Source organism: Petaurus breviceps, unplaced genomic scaffold, assembly GCF_028583685.1.
Source record: "Petaurus breviceps papuanus isolate PSGF00001 unplaced genomic scaffold, PetGlider_PUasm1.0 186, whole genome shotgun sequence".
Taxonomy (NCBI): domain Eukaryota; kingdom Metazoa; phylum Chordata; class Mammalia; order Diprotodontia; family Petauridae; genus Petaurus; species Petaurus breviceps.
Genome location: NW_027185798.1, coordinates 31743031 through 31755219, shown reverse-complemented (window position 1 = coordinate 31755219; position 12189 = coordinate 31743031). Strand labels below are relative to the sequence as shown.

General features: G+C 39.9%; 2 protein-coding genes and 1 non-coding gene across 3 annotated transcripts in view; 2 read left to right on the top strand and 1 right to left on the bottom strand.

Annotated features, from left to right (window-relative positions):
• The window catches only part of BNIPL (BCL2 interacting protein like), a 479949-nt gene that overhangs the window by 439109 nt on the left and 28651 nt on the right, over positions 1 to 12189 (top strand). The gene's annotated exons all lie outside the window — the stretch shown is intronic.
• Positions 1 to 12189, top strand: part of PRUNE1 (prune exopolyphosphatase 1) — a 64650-nt gene that overhangs the window by 30076 nt on the left and 22385 nt on the right.
• On the bottom strand, positions 6222 to 6328 carry LOC138162979 (U6 spliceosomal RNA). Its single transcript, XR_011168777.1, has one exon. It is a non-coding gene; the product is annotated as a U6 spliceosomal RNA (small nuclear RNA).

The following is a 12189-nucleotide window of genomic DNA, read 5'->3' as shown; positions in this document are numbered from 1 at the left end:
TTAAGAGGTGAGAGGAATATAATGAGAGGAGAAGGGGAGAGACAGAGTGGGGCAAACTATCTCATACAGAAGAGGCAAGGAAAAATGGTTACAATGGAGGGGAAGAATAGGAAGGCAAAAGGGAATGGGTCAACCTTATTCCTATTGAATCTGGCTTGAGGAGGGAGTGAAATACACACTAAATAGGGGATCCCACCCTCCAGGAGAATAGGGGGTAAAGGGGATGTGAGGGAGGATGATGGAAGGGAGGGCAGGCTGGGGAGGAGGGAAGTTGGAAGCACCCACTTGTGAAAAGGGACAGGATCAAAGTAGAGAATAGAACAAGTGGGAGGTGGGATAGGAGGGAGGGAAATATAGTCAGTACATCTACTATGTTATTGTTTTGCATTAGCCGCACATGTACAATCTATACTGAACTGCTTGTCTCCCCAGTAGGGGTGGGTGGCAGGGGGGGAAGGGAATGAATCTGGAATTGAAAGTTTTAAAATCAAATATTCAAAGATATATAAACGTGTGTGTAAAAAATAAAATAAAATAAAATTGTATTCATTAAAAAAAAGATTTTCTAGGGCAGATTATTTTAATATATTTGGTTTTATTCTTTTTGTTTCACTGGGCATGAGTAAAAAAATGTACATAGCCAAATACGTGTGTGTATGTGTGTTTGTCCAGCAGTAGTATAAAGGATGAATTGACTGAGGTGAGAAAATATTAGGAAACTAGTACATTACTCTGAATTATACGAAGGAGGCTGTACTAGGAATAGAGGGAAGAGGGACAGATGCTAGAGATGTGCAAAGAGAGAATCTATAGAACTTGGTAACTAATGGGCTATGAATAGTGAAGCTTCATTATTCATCTTTTTGTTTTGTTTTGTTTTGTTTTATTTAAGCCGTTGGGGTTAAGTAACTTGCTCAAGGTTACACGGCCAGTTATTTCTGGGTGGGTGCCAAGTATCTGAGCCCAGGATTCAATCCAGGTCATCCTGACACTGGAGCTGGTGCTCTTACTCGCTGAGCCACCTGGCCGCCCCTAAGCAATTGGGGTTAAGTAACTTGCTCAAGGTTACACGGCCAGGTGTTTCTGTGTGGGTGCTAAGTGTCTGAGCCAGATTCGATCCCCAGGTCATCGCAACACTGGAGCCGGTGCTCTTACTCGCTGTGCTACCTGGCCTCCCCCCATTATTCATCTTTATTCATTGTTACTCCCATGACTTGGTTTTTCTCTCCTGATCCTCTTGCTAATAAATCACCAGCCATTTAGGAGAAAACTATCCTTGATCCTCTCCTCCCTTTCTTTTACTCCAATTCTTCCCAACCATATCCCTCTCCTTTCCCACTTTCATTGTGCCCTCTGGAATTCCTGTTAAAGTATGAACTACTTCCCCTTCAACTTGTACCCCTTTTCCCCAAATTCCTGCTCTCACTGAGAATTGGCTTCATTCTGACTACACTGCATCTATGGCTATTCCTCTCTGGCACTGACTGTACCTTCTCTCACACAACTGGACTTTCTTGTTACCTCTTTCAATCCTTGCCTCCTTTGAAAGCCCACTCAGTCACAATTTTTTATCTTGTCCAAATTATGGATACTGTAGAATACCAACCCCCAAATCATTCTCACATCTTTATCTAGAAATTTAGCATCTAGCTCATCATTTTCCTCTCTTCCCCAGCTCCTACCTTTATACTAGGGAACTTTGCTAATCACATAAATGTTCCCTCAAATTCTCTAACCTTCCAATTCCTTAACTTCTTTAATGACCTTCAGAAGTGGGGAACCTGTGACTTCGAGGCCACATGTGGCTCTCCAGGTCCTCAAGTGCAACCCTTTGACCTAATCCAGGATTTGTTCTGTGAAGTTTGGATTCATTTGAAGGGCTGCACTTGAGGACCTAGAGGACCACATGTGACCTTGAGGCCTTAGGTTCCCCATCCCTGAGCCCTATACTTTCTCTTCATTGCAGGCATACACTAGGAGAGGACACAATAGATTTCATCATTACCCACAAGTTTTCCACTTCGCTGATTAGAAACTCTGGTTTTCCTACATCTGATATTGAAGAAAAAAATTATTAAGGTTGTACTACTTTGCATTTTAGTCACAGGTCTGACAATTTAATTTAACATTAATTTGATATCCAAGCCATTAATCTGATATCTAGCTTAGTGAGAGATGTCCAGACCAGCCCAGTACCTTCTCTTTTCATGCCCTCAGACATATCTGTACCTCAAAACAATTAGAGGTAACATTATAGGAATCTTGAAAAATATATATACAATATATAAAAACACAGTTTTGGGTTACTATTTCAGAATAGTTAAGTAATGATGGTTATTGTTCCATTCTTTTTTTAATTTTTTTTTTAATTTATTTTTGTTTTCTTTTTTTATTTTAGTTTATTTATTTACTTTTAGTTTACGACATTCAGTTCCACAATCCCTTGAGTTCCAAATTTCTCCCCCTCTCCACCATGGTGGCATGCGATCAGATATAGGTTCTACAAATACCTTCACATTAAACATTAGTCAAGTTGGGTTTTTTTTTGAACTGGGGGAAGGTAGGGCAATTGGGATTAAGTGACTTGCCCGAGGTCACACAGCTATTTTTTGTGTGTGTTAAGTGTCTGAGGTCCTCCTGACTCCAGGGCCAGTTCACTGTGCCACCTAGCTGCCCCAATATTAGTCAAGTTTTAAAGAAGAATTATTTTTTTTTAAGCACTCGGGGTTAAGTAACTTGCTCAAGGTTACACGGCCAGTTATTATTTCTGGGTGTGGTGCTGAGTATCTGAGCCCGGATTTGATCCAGGTCATCCCGACACTGGAGCCGGTGCTCTTACTCACTGAGCCACCTGGCCGCCCCTAAGCAATTGGGGTTAAGTAACTTGCTCAAGGTTACATGGCCAGGTGTTTCTGGGTGGGTGCTAAGTGTCTGAGCCCGGGATTCGATCTCCAGGTCTTCTCAACACTGGAGCCGGTGCTCTTACTCGCTGTGCTACCTGGCCGCCCCTTAAAGAAGAATTATAACCAATGGAGTGAACAATGAGAAAGAAGGAACAAAGCAAAACAAAACACAAAAGAGAGAGAACAAGTAGTTTGCTTCAATCTGCTTTCAGACTGTAGTTCTTTCTCTGAATGTGGATATCCCTTTCCATCATGAGTCTTTTGGAGTTGTCTTATAGTGGTGTCTCATTGCTGAGAGGAGCCCAGTCTATCAAAGTCATTCATCACATATACAATGTGTCTGTAATTGCGTACAAAGTTCTCCTGGTTCTGCTCTCCTTGCTCAGCATCAGATTATATAAGTCTCTCCAGGTTATTATGAGGTGCTTCTCATTTCTTATAGCACAATAGTATTCAATTACATTCATATACCACAACTTGTTTAGCCATTCCCCAATTGATGGGCATCCCCTTGATTTCCAATTCTTTGCCACCACAAAAAGAGCCACTATAAATATTTTTGTACATACAGGTCCTTTCCCCACTTTTATGATCTCTTTGGGATACAGCCATAGAAGTAGTATTGCTGGGTCAAATATGCCCTTTGGGCATAGTTCGAAATTGTTCTCTAGAATGGTTGGGTCAGTTCACAACTCCACCAACAATGCATTAGTGTTCCAATTTTACCATATCCTCTCCAGAATTTATCATTTTCCTGTTTTGTAATGTTAGCCAATCTGACAGGTAAGATGTGGTACTTTCAGAGTTGTTTTGATTTGCATTTCTCTAATCAATAGTGATTTAGAGCCTTTTTTCATATGCTTATAGATATCTTTAATTTCTTCCTCTGAAAATTGCCTGTTCATATTCTTTGACAATTTATTAATTGGGGAATGACTTGTATTCTTATAGATTTGACTCAGTTATCTGTATGTTTTAGAAATAAGGCCTTTATTAGACACACTGGTTATAACATTTCTTTCTCAATTTTCCATTTCCCTCCTAATCTTGGTTATATTGACTTTATTTGTACAAAAACTTTTCAATTTAATGTGATCAAAATTATCCATTTTGTATTTCATAATGCTCTCTATCTCTTGTTTGTTCATAAATTCTTCCCTTCTCCATAAATCTGACAGGTAAACTATTCTTTGCTCTTCCAGATTGCTTACAATATCATCCTTTATATCTAGATCATGCACCCATTTAGATTTTTGTAAGATACTACTATATAACTGCCATACTATTTTCCAGCTTTCCCAGCAGTTTTTGTCAAATAGTGAGGTTTTTATCCCAGAAATTGGGGTCTTTGGATTTATCAAACAGTAGATTACTATAGTCATTGACTGCTGTGTTTCATGTACCTAATCTATTCCATTGATCCACTACTCTATTCCTCAGCCAGTACCAAGTAGTTTTGATGACTGCTGCTTTATAATACAGATTAAAAATCTTGTATGGAGCATTTCTTTTCATTAATTCCCTTGATATTCTGGACCTTTTGTTCTTCCAGATGAATTTTATTACTATTTTTTCTAGCACTATAAAATAATTGTTGGTAGATTGATTGACATGGCGCTAAATTCATTATTTCATTATTTCCTTGATCATTATCTTCAAGAAGTTAAAAGGGACTCCTTGTCAATAGTATCAAAAATCTCTTCTATTGAAAATAATAATAGCTAGCATTTATATAGTACTTTTAAAGTTTACAAAACTACAAATATTATCTCATTTTATTCTCAACCCTAAGAGGTGAGTATTGTTATTCCCAATTTACAGATGAGGAAACTAGGGCAGAAAGCAGTTAAGTGACTTGCCCTGGGTCCAACAGCTAGTATCTAAGGTCAGATTTGGACCCAGATCCTTCTTGACTCCAAATCTAGTGCTCTCTGCACTGAACCCTTTTGTTGCCTCTTTCAGAATCTCTTCTGAATATTAGAATTTCCCGAATATTTCCTTTGAAGAGAATTGGGCATTTTCTTTGGAAAAGTCAAGTCTACAAACATTTATTAATTGTATTCTATGACCGTGGGCAAGTCACTTCACCCTGTGTGCCTCGGTTTCCTCATCTCTAAAAGAGCTGGAAAAGGAAATGGCAAACCACTCTAGTATCTTTGTCAAGAAAACCCCAAATTGGGACAGCTAGGTGGTACAGTGAATAGAGCATCAGCCCTGGAATCAGGAGGACCTGAGTTCAAATCTGGATTCAGACACTTAACACTTACTAAGCGTGTGATCTTGGGCAATTCAACCCCAATTGCCCTGCCTTCCCTCCTCCAAAAAGAACAACAAAAAAACAAAATCCCAAATAGGGTCAGGTAGAATTGGACATGAATGATTGACTAAACAATAACAAAATATATTAAGTGTTGGGGGTACCAAAGAAAGGCAAGAAACATCCCCTGCTCCCAAGGAAATCAGTCTAGAAAGACAATGTGCAAACAACTGTGAACAGACAAGATATCTATTGGATAAATCACAGATAATAACAAAAGGAAAGCATTAGCATTAAAAGACATTAGGAAGGGTTTTTTTTCTGAGACGTGGAGAAAGCCTGGAGGCAGGGATGGGAAGAGAGAGAATTCCTGGCTTGAGGGACTGCTGGGGAAAATGCCTGGAGTCAGGAGGAGTATCTTTTATGAAGAACTGCTAGGAGGCTAGTGTCCCCCAGATTTTGAGTTACAAATTCTCTCCCCGTTTTTCCCCTACCCACCGCCCCAAAATAGCAGCCCCACAGGATATCCCCTCCTCCAATCTGCTCTGTCCCATATTTTCTCCCATACCCCTTTTGACTTTTCCAGTGGATCTCTATGCCCCAGTGCCTGTATGTCTTATTTCCCAATTACATGTAAAATAGTATTAATAATAGTGTATATATATATATATACATATACACACACTTATATATATATTTGAGTATTTGATTTTAAAACTTTGAATTCCAGATTCATTCCCTTCCTCCCTTGTCACCCACCCTTACTGGAAAGATAAGCAGTTCAGTATAGGTTGTACATGTGTGGCTAATGCAAAACAATAACATAGTAGATATATTGTAAAAAACTGACTATATTTCCCTCCCTCCTATCCCACCTCCCACTTGTTCTATTCTCTACTTTGATCCCGTCCCTTTTCAAAAGTGGGTGCTTCCAACTTCCCTTCCCCCCAGGCTGCCCTCCCTTCCATCATCCCCCCTCTGATCCCCTTCCCCCCTACTCTCCTGTAGGGTGAGATATCCTATTTAGTGTGTATGTCATTTCCTCCTCAAGCCAAATTAAAAAAAACATGGAACGCTTCACGAATTTGCGTGCCATCCTTGCGCAGGGGCCATGCTGATCTTCTCTGTATCGTTCCAGTTTTAGTGTACGTGCTGCCAAAGCGAGCACTAGGAGGCTAGTGTCACTGCAGTCCAACTGTATGTGGTACATAAGTACTTAGATGTGAGAAGATTTGAGAGATAGGGAAAAGCCTATATTATTAAGGCTTTAAGAGCAAAATAGAGAGTTTTATATGTGACTCTAGAGATGATAGGAAGCTACTGTAGTTTATTGAACAAGGTAGTGACTGGGACAGACCATACTTTAGAAAGATCAATTTGATTTTTTGATGGAAGATGGACTGAAATGGGAAGAGGAGGCTAGGATACCCACCTTTGGGTGTGTGGGAGATGAAGGGAGGAATTTTGTTTCCACATAATTAAAAGTGCTCCTATCTTTGATAGATTGTAGATCTGAGATGATGGGTTCTAATCAGAGCTGTGATCTAACAGAACCAGGCTTCTGATCTGATAGGGGGCTAGAGGCTTGTACGCATGCTTGCCTAGCTGTTTGAGGGTCGCACGATGTGGGCAGTTCAGGAGGTTGCGCCTAGCCAATGGAGAACAAGATGGGAAGTTCTAATGGAAGCAGTATAAAAGGGTTCCGCATTTGTCTGAGTTGGTATACTCCATTAAGGGAGCTGCCCATTTATTCAGAAAGAATAAATGTGAAATAAATGTAATGAAAACCTTCCTGGCTTTCCAACGAATATTATTTATTTCTAGACTAAGTATATTTTTCACAGGTTATTCTCTCACACTGGCATTTCCCTTAGGGGAAGGAGAAGACTGCCCTTAGCACTAACTGAATCTAGAGCCCTATCTATGCTTTGGAGGTAAAAACTATGATCTTAACTTGATAGAGGTATTTCCACTTTTTTATCTGTTTCCTTAAGACAAACCTTTTGTCCTTGATCTGTTACCTACTTTGGAGGGGGGGGGGGGCCACAGGGGCGGGACAAGCCTGCTTGCAAAGGGCTTTTAGACCAAAAACTAAACTGAACTTGGAAAAAAAGGTGTTTTTTTTTTCTTTTTATTTGCTTCCACACTGACCATAATCTCCTATCATTCTACCTTTCCTATACTTCCCCCCTCTTAAACCTATTTTTCACCTTTGTGGAGATCTCCAATCCTTCTCCTCTCTCTACTTTTCAGAACATCACCCTTTCTCTGACTTCACTTTCTTCCCTCTCTAATTTTGGTCTAGTAGTTAATGCTATCTTCTGCTCTCAATTCACTTGCCTCCTTGTCCTGTCACTATTCATATCTTGCCAAACCTCAGCCCTGGATTACTCCCACTATCTGCCTCCACTCCTATTCACCAGCTGATAAATGCAGTTGGAAAAAATGTTACAACCTTGTTCACTGGATACATTACAAATTCATAGTAACTGACTTCTACTATGCCTCACTGCTGCAAGTCATAGATTTTCTGGCATCAGCCAACCTGTATTCATATGTACTTGATCCTGTCTTCTCTGGTCTTCCCCAGCAGATTATTTCCTCAGTCATCTCTCAAATCTTCAACCTCTCAGTACCTATTGGTTCTTTCTCTACTGCCTCGGCACTTACCCAAGTCTCTTCCATCCTTGAAAACAAACAAACAAACTTTACTAGTCCTTATTATTCCCCCGAACTATCACCCTCTTCCCTTTCTTAGCACTCCTTGAAAAAGCTATTACTTGCCTCCACTTCTATCACTTTTCAGACCTTTGCAATAGAACCACCAGCTTCACTTAGCTGAAACTGTTCCTTCTGAAATCACCAACTATCTCTTAATTTTAAAACTTGATGGTCTTTTCTCAGTCCATATCTGCTTCTCTGCAGCCTTTGCCACTATGGATCATCCTCTCTGACTGGATAATCTCTTCTTGAGGTTTTTGGAACAGTGGACAGTGATCTCTCCTGGGTCTCCTACTTCTCTATCCATGCCTCCTCAGACTCCTTTGCTGACGCATCATCCATATTATTCTTCCTAGGCCCTGTTTTTTTCTCTCTACATCAGTTCTCGTGAATTTCATTTTCATCTTGCTGCAGATGATGCCCAGATTTCTATATCCAGCCCCAGGCTCCCTCTTGAACAGAAGTCCCTCACATCAGCCATTGCTTATTGAATATATTCTTCCCCTCTTCCTAAAGTCCCTGTTTTTGTTTAAGGCACTACAAACTTTCCAGTCTCCCAGGTTTAACCTTTTCATTATCCTCAATGCTTCATTTTTCCTCATTCTGTATATCCAATCTACTGCCAAATGTTTCTCTTTGCATATCTCTGCATCTTCCTTCTTCTCTATTTTAACCAGGCCCTCATCACTTCTTACATAGATTATTTTAACATAGTCCTTATTGATCTCACTACTCCATCTTTCCCCATTCTTATCCATCCTACACACTGCCCCCAGAGTAATTTATCTTAAGGGCAAATTTGACCACATGACTCCCTTATTCATTCAACTCCTGGTTCCCTCCTGCCTCAAGGACAAAATATTAACCTCTCTGTTTAGCTTTTAAGACCTTTTACAAACTAGCTCCAACCTATCTTTACAGTTTTAATAGACATTACTCTTCCTCCTGCACTCTCCAATCCAGTCAAACTCACTTCTGTACCTCACACAAGACATCCAGTCCATTGCCTGTCTCCTTATCTTTGTACTGGCCATCCCATATGCCTGAAATGCATTCTCTCCTTATCTCCACTTCATAGAATCCTTTTATTGCTTTAAGATGCAACTCAAGCACCACATTTTTTTTCTTTTCATTTCTATATACAGTGTGGGACAGGAAAGGATTGTATATGAAATTTCAAATTTACATTATACAGAGCTTTCTTTTAAGGCATATAATAAATTCAATATAAAACTTTGCTTGTTTGGTATCCCTTCTGTTCTCTTCTCAACTTTTTGTCAGGGAGGGGGGAATTCTATTCCTATGCTTTTTCTTTGTTCTACCTCCCCCCCTAAAAAAACAAAACTAAAACTAAACCATTGTAACATGCACATAGTTAAGCAAAAACAAATTCCTATACTCACCATATCTAAAAATGTATGTCCTACTGTATGCTGAGTCTGTCATCTCTGAGGAGGGTGGAGTAGCATGCTTCATCGATGAAGTCTTAAAGTTTTTGCTTTTTACAGTGTTGTTATTTTATAAATTATTCTCCTGGTTTTGTTCATTTCACTCTGCATCAGTACATAACTGATAACAAGAATTCTCAGGTTTCTCTAAAACCATTCCTTTTGTCACTTCTGACAACACAATAATATTCCATTATATTCATATGTCACAATTTGTTCAGTCATTCCTCAACCAATGGAGTTTCCAGTTTTTTTCAAGCCCTGTATGAAACCTTAACTGATCCTTCTCTAACCACCAGTGTCCTCACTCCCAAACCACCTTGTATTTAATTACTTTTTATGTATTTCTATATAGTCACTTTACATTTATGCTATACATATCTATATATGAACTTGTATTCCATATAAGTAGGGATTATTTCTCTCTTTCACTTGTACCCCAAGGACCTGGGAAAATACCTGGTACATAGTGGGTACTTAATAAACATTTATTGTTTGAACAATTGAGAAGGAAGAGTTAGAGAGGACCCTTCCAAGGACTGGGACTTCGGAGGCGGAGGGAAATGCTGGTGCTGCTCCCAGGAGCTTGGGACATCAGTACGTTGGTGTCATTCCCTAGACTGAGATGGATATCTTTGTCTGAAGAGAGGCATAAATATAAAGGAAGCACTTCTTATGAAGGGGACCCAGTGGTTTGGGAGGTTGAAACAAGGACCTGGAGACTGGGAAGTCTCAAAGCCTGGGGAAGAGTAGGTTGTCTCTCCTTGTTGAGGTCAAATGAAAGAGGACTGAAAGAAGAGCCTTTGAATTGAATAATTATCGGTAACTTTTTTTTAACATGATTTCATTGTTATAAATCACTCCCAGTGAGGAAACTCCCTCTGCCTGTGCATATCCACCCAGTTTGGCAATTTATGGTCTCAGAGATTTGCAGGGGTGAGTTAAATGACTTGCCAAAGTAATAGCATTGGTCACTTTTAAGAAAGCTATTTTCATAGAGTTCTGGGCACCTAAGCCAGAATGTAAGAGGGTTAAGAAGAGAGTAGATCTTGAAAGGAAGTGATGATTTGGGGTTTAGAATACTTTGTCCAAAATTATGTCCCTCTTTATGAAAAGAGGGAACATTGAGGGGGGTGGGGAGGGTTGGAGCTGGATTGTATAGAGGGGTCAAAGGAAGAATTTCTCTCCCCCCCCCCATAATTCCCACAATTTTATGGGAAGATGAATGGAGCCAATATATAAAAAGACATTGAAGATGTAGGAAAGGGAGAGTTGGCAGGAAGAAGAGAGGTTTTAAGAAGAATAAGTGTCAGCAAAGGAATAGATATGCCTGTGTGTAGAGAGGGAAGGAGAAGAAAACAGGTAAGGATCCTGACCACTTGTCCTCAATCTCCTTAGTACAGTATCTGCTCCAAATCAAGTAGTTTGGGATGTGGTTGTGGCTTTGAAGAGAGAAGAAAAAGTTTGAAACAGTCATTGTGGGGAATGATATATGGATTCATTAAGAAAATTGGTGATTAACCTGGAGGTGCCATCAGCTCAGATAGGAGGAGGTCCATGTAATCAGTATTATTGTCATATCTATTCCTTTTCTTGTTCCCCCATCTGTGAAATGGACATATCATCAAAACACTGCCAACCTACTTTACAGGGTTGTTGTGAATATCAGATATATTTAAGAAGGCAGAAACCTTTTATTTTTCAAATTACAACAGTCTCAACCTGACTTTATATATATATTCACTTAACACTTGACTTTATATAATAGCAACTAACATTTTTATAGCACTTACTATGTACTAAGCACTGTGCTCATACAAGGTGAATTATTGACTGAAAAATAGGAATGGACATCATCCCTCATTTTTTCCTCCTTTACTTTAAAATTTGTTGGAGAGGTGACCTTTCTCCTTGCCATAGCCAACCTCTCTACACGTACCCCTGATAGTGTCATTGTGTTGAGGTTTAGGGGTGCTGGGACCCTAAAATAGCAACACGTGGGTCCTGCCCGAATGAATTCGACTGATGTGTTCTTTCATCCAAAGAAAAACAAAGTTTATTAAAGATCTGCCACATTGGGTAGACTCTTAAGGAATCTGCACATTTGTAACCCTTTAGTGGGCCATATTGAATCTGAGCGCTTTAATGGAGGCCGAGATGGATCTTATATACAGAAAGACTGTGGGAGGGATATAGGGTTGGCCAAGTAGTTGGGAGAAGTGGCCTATGGAGGCTCTTGATGGGAGTGACCAGTAGGTTGGGGTGAATAGAGGTCCAAAACCAGGAATCCTGAGAATGGGGTTTTGATAGGATCAAGGTTGGGAAGTAGTAAAGATTACAGACAGTGGAAGGCTAGGCTAGGTTAAGAGTAACAAGAAGGGGCGGCTAGGTGGCACAGTGAATAGAGCACTGGCCCCTGGAGTCAGGAGGATCTAAGTTCAAATCCAGCCTCAGACACTTAACACAAAAACTACCCGTGTGACCTTGGGCAAGTCACTTAACCCCAATTGCCCTCCAAACAACAACAAAAAACCACTTTAAAAAAAACAGTAACTGAGAACTGGGCATAATGATAGTGGAAGTCTTACAGCCTCAAGTGAACCCCAGATCAAGTGGGAAGATTCAAAGAGACTTCAAGGGGGTTCCCAGAGCTTGTACTCCCCAGTATAATCTAGCTTAAGGACCCCTTGGCCTGGCCATCTGTCTTGTTGCCTACCCTTAGGATTCCCAAGTCAGTCTTTTTTTTTTTAATTTTTATTCATTTTGAAAAAAACCTCCCCCAAAATTTCCATGAATACAGCACAGCATAAGAAGAGGATTCAACATAAAACCATGAACTTGTATTTTACAGTTTACTTTT